The sequence below is a fragment of the Pipra filicauda genome, unplaced genomic scaffold (assembly GCF_003945595.2).
Source record: "Pipra filicauda isolate LSUMZ 115617 unplaced genomic scaffold, ASM394559v2 scaffold36_size6622888_pilon, whole genome shotgun sequence".
Classification (NCBI taxonomy): Eukaryota; Metazoa; Chordata; class Aves; order Passeriformes; family Pipridae; genus Pipra; species Pipra filicauda.
Genome location: NW_024104498.1, coordinates 1,987,474 through 1,992,693, shown reverse-complemented (window position 1 = coordinate 1,992,693; position 5,220 = coordinate 1,987,474).

Genomic DNA, 5,220 nt, shown 5'->3' with positions numbered 1-5,220 from the left:
GTTTCGACAGCTGCACGTTTAAAAAATTTAATTTGCACGCAGAAATCGCTGTGAGGGACGTGTCAAGGTGATATATTTATACAGAAATTTTATGAAAATGATGTATTTTTTATTGTACAGACACTTTGATATATCCATATTCTGAAAAGCTTTAGACAGAACTCAACAAGGAGTTTGGATTATTTTATCTCTTTGGAGAGGTTTATAAACTTGTTGAGGAACTACCTAGCTCTGTGCTGCAGTTCCCTGGTTTTCCTTTTGTCCCTGTGTATTCATGTACACAAAAAGCTGAGAAAAACCCAAAGCCTCAGGTTTTCTTACAGTTTGGCTTGGACATTGTCTTTGCTGTGTAGACAAAGCTGGGAATAAGTTACTCTGGTTCTTTAGGATGCAAATTCAGCAAAAAAAAAATAAAAAATCCTCTAAAAGATGAGAAGTAAGATCTTGGAATGAAAAGACTCGTTTGCCTTTGAGCCACAGGACATTCTGTCTGGATATTACTGAGGTGAGTAAGTAGGGTAGAAATGCTTGAAGTAGGAAGCTGCTGCTTTATTCAGATGCCATATTATTGCAGTAGGAGCTGTGGATGGAGAAATAAATGTTAATTTTGATTCCTGTTAATATATTTGAATAATATCTGTGAGTTGGCTTTGGAGACTACAGTCTAGGACTAGTTGATCTTTGCATATGCTAAATGATTTCTTGAAATCTTACGGAATTCCCCTCTTTTCTGTGTTTTTTTTTCAATGTGGAAACACAGGAGGAATTGAGGGTGTTCAGACCTAGAGATAATTCTTGTAAAGTCACAGACACTCATGGTTTGGATGACAGTGCATGACTAAACCCTGGAAAATACATTAAACTGCTTTTAGATGTTAGGATTTCCAATTATATTGTACATAAGCGTTTAACTGCTAATTTTTTACTAATAAATCTGAGAATATAGAAAATGAAATTAAACAAGAATGTGGGGTCTGACCTGGGAAGGTGTCCTAGCTTTTTAGTATTTTTATATTTGCATAAGAGTATAAAATAATAATTATTACAAAACTTTGTTTTCTAAGTCACTTCCTAGTTACTTTTCTTCTGAGGAAAATGTCTTTCACTGTCTCGCAGACATCTCTTTAAAATAAAACCTATGCCAATAATTTCACATGTTCTATGTCAATGATTATTTTTGGGTCTCAAACCATGAGAGTTTGAAGCATCATGGAGAGAGCAGGTCCTCATTCTCTTTACTAGGTTGTTTAGGAAGGCTTCCAAACTCCCCTTCAGTTTTTTGCACCTGTTAACAATTAGTGAATATTTTCTCTAGTTAGGAAATATTGCATGAAGATCTTATAAATACCATCCAGTGATCTTTGAAATGGGGATAATCTCCAGTTTTATAAATGCTGCTGTGAATGTTTTGCTCTTGTATCTCTGGTTTAAGGACAAGCTTTCACATAATATAGATATTCCTATTTAATGAGTGGCACAGAGCAGTATGGAGGTAATATATTTTAGGGTATTTTAGAAGTTCAAGGTATCAAAATTTCTCTTCATTGTACCTCATCACCAGTGTGGGCTGAAATCTATATTTATCTTCAAACAGGTGTGATTGTTATCAATTTCTGTATGCAGAAATTAGATAGAAAATATATGTAAATAGAAATACAGACAGAAAAATTTGGACTAACCCAATTATGAGAAGTAAAATTGCATAATTTTACAAGAACACGTCACTTTCTGTAAAACTTGAAAGTAAAGAAACTTGAAGGAGGTGGTTAAATTTTAGACATTGCTCTTTTGGGGCCTTGAGGATATATTATTTTGTGAAGGGAGTGTAGTTTTAGGACAGAGAGCACAAGGTCTGGCATTTCTTATTGTTTGATAATTGCAAATCTGAGCCCACAATCTTCTGTTGCAGTTGAGCACACTCAGCTCTTGTACAGGGTTACTTTAACTGATATATTCAAGGTAATGAAGGGTTAAAATGTTGGGAGCCATATGGTTTATTCTGTAAAGTTCCAGGTGAAAAGGAAAAAGGAAATGTCAAGAATTTCCCGTTGGTTTTGAATTATTTTATATAAAAGTCAAATATCAAATTTTGTGGAAATGTTTATGTACACTGATGTTAGTAACCAACACGTTACTGATTATAAAATAAATTGAAATGATTTATATAGAATAATTTATAAAGAATTCCTTCTTTATAAAAAAGTACTCTGGAAGAGCTGTATTATAAAATAATGCATGAGATGTTGCCTGTAGCAGATAACCCCTGCTGTTTGGGCCATTCATTTTATTTTGAGAAATTAATGTTGCTCAATCAATTTATCCCCAAGGGATAATTTGTCTCATTAAACTGATAAAATAGTGAAATAAAAGTAATCTCTGAAGCTCTAATTCTGCACAGAGCTGTCTTTTGCCATAGTGACCTGTCTTTGTGGAGTTTATTTCAGACCTAAGATTTAAACAGTGGTTGCAATTTTACTGGCGTTTGCTGCAATAAAGTACGTCAATATATCTTAATTTTTTCTGTGTTCTCACAGCAAACACTATTTCCAATGGTTCTGCTACCCAGTTTAGGGCATTATTTGTGTTTTCCTGATAGCCATGAATAATTTGTCACATGAAAATCACGCTGCCTTATAAAGCATGATAAATACCTCTCACTTTCTGCAGTGATTTGTGTAGTAAATTAATGTGGTTTCACTAATTACTTTACTTTCAGCCTTACTACTCTATTCAGGACAAAACACCACCATTTTTCTCTGTATGCAGAGACTTCAGGTAGTCTGTAGGGGATTTAATGAAATCTGGTGTTCATAAAGTTCTGAGCTCATAATCTTAAAAACATGATGAGAGAGGAATATTTTACACTTTTAAAGGAAAAAATTTTGCAAATTACAGGTATCTCTTTTGTGGCACCTTTAGTATGCCAAATTATGCTTCAGTTAAATTTGATTTTATGCAACCCTATTCATACAGCTGCTATTCAAAGAGCTATTAATATAATCAGTATATGTAGGAAAGTCTTGTCTGCTATTCAGATTTGCACCTTGATTTGAATAATGCATGTATTCATATTTCTGTATATTATCTTCTTCACAATTAGTCTATTACATCTTTTTTTGAGCAAAATGTAATATAAAGCTTTGCAAATCTTGTTCTTTGTGAATTTGAGAGTGAAATATTAATGTTAAAATCACCCTGATTTATAATATTTCGTTAGATTTTTTTTCTTCCTGCTTTTTAATGTGAACTTCTGCTGCTTTTCAAATTACATGTTGTTTTTCACGAAAACAGCTCTTAGAACGTGTCTTCCAAAGTCTGACTATTGTAGTAAAATGATATATTACTCTTTTTAGTTTTCTCTTTTTTGCCAGGAGATCTTTCAGAACAATTAGAAGTCAGGGTGTTGACTATTTCACTATTTCCCCTCCTGAAATCAAATGTATGTTTGCCACAAACTTCAGAACTCAACTCAGGCAATAAGAGCTTCAACTGAAATTTATATTCAGTATTGTTTTCTTCTGCAATTCTCTGACTCACTATGTTTGTAAGGCATCTTGCTTTTAGATGTTGGTGTACATTGAAAGATCTCTGATTTAGTTTATGAAAATCAAATTCACAGGCTTGGAAGTCAAAGTCTTTGATTAAAAATGATGCAGCCTGCAGTACAGACTTTGTCCTCAGGAAAAGCTGGTTTATGTGTGAGATTCAGTCAATGCCAACTAAAAGGATTGAGACAGCATGAATGTAAAGAAAACATCTCTTTAGGTTTTTTTTTTAATTGAAACACGTGCACTGGCTTTAAGAACTACACAGAGCAGTTTTTTTCTCCTGGGAGGGACGTGGGTTTGTCTGAACCTAAAGGTTACAAACAATGGTCCCCAAAGCTTTTCAGTTGTGTTTCTCTAACCATTGCATGCCTGAACTTTCCATGGAGGCAGAAAGAATGAAAATAAATTCACTCTAATATTTGAAATTTTGATTGCCGAATTTGTTTATATTGACTTTTTTTTTTTTTCCTGTTTTCTTTTGGGATGAATAATTAATTTCTTTCTTTTGAGCATGAACTGCATTAATTAACTACATAGGTACTTGAATTTCAGATGAGCTCTAATTAGAGAAACATATTGCACCACAATACCTGACCATATCTAATAATCCAAGTTTCTGCTTACTAAAAGGGTTGTTTTATTAAGTATTCCCAAATCTTTTTTCTTTGTCCTTTTAATAGGGAAATAATTTCACAGAATGGTGAGAGCACCAGGGAGGAGAACTATTCATTTAGAGGAAAAAGCTTTTAACTGCAGACTTCGAGTTCCAAGTTGTGCTTGTGACACAGATGCCCTAAAAACAATTTGTGTGATCCTTTCACTTGACAGCTCTTCCAGTAAAGGCACCAATTTGTATTTCAGACACATAAACTCTCTCTGGCCTGAAACAAGAAAGCAAACATGGTAAATCCATTGCAAGTCGTGGTCTCCAGGCATTGATATCCTAATATTGAAATCTCTATCAAAACCCTTCACACATCCTTTCCAGCCTTATTTTCACCCTGTGGATTTTGTTTCCAATGAGTGTTGTCACAGATGATTTTATTTGCTGAGCTTCTGTTTTGAAACCAGAAAGCCTTTTTTTTCTGAAGTATCTACAGGTGAGTTGAATTTTTAATTATCAGATACAGAAACTGGTCAACAGAATTACCTAAATTTCAGCTGTGCTGGTGATAATACCTGAAATGCCCACTGGGTGTTTGTCATTAGCATGTACAAATTTGGTGGTGAACAAATCCTTACTGTAGGACTGCAAAAGTGGAGGTTGACCTTGTCCTTTCTGTGTTAACAAACCAAAATTGCACGTTGTTTCGTGGTTGATATGTTTTCTTAATCCATAAAGTGAACCAGGAAAGAAAGGGACCAACTCTGAGCAGAACAAATGTTGTGAAGTCACAAGTATGACCTCTTTCCAGGACCAGAAGCATTGTGAGTTGAGGTGAAGCTCTAGGTAAGTAAGTTATCAGTACAAATGCTTTCTCAGTTGGTAAAGAATAAGGTAATGCCTTTCAATATCAGGGATAAGTGAATGTACTTTAATGTTACTTGTCTGTTCAAGTAGAGAGAACTGTGTACTACCAACTGAATATGGAATTTTTGGCAGTTTTATGGTTGGAGTGAATTGGCACCAAGGAAAGATTCCTGAAACTCAGCTCAGGTTGGTGATTTGGTC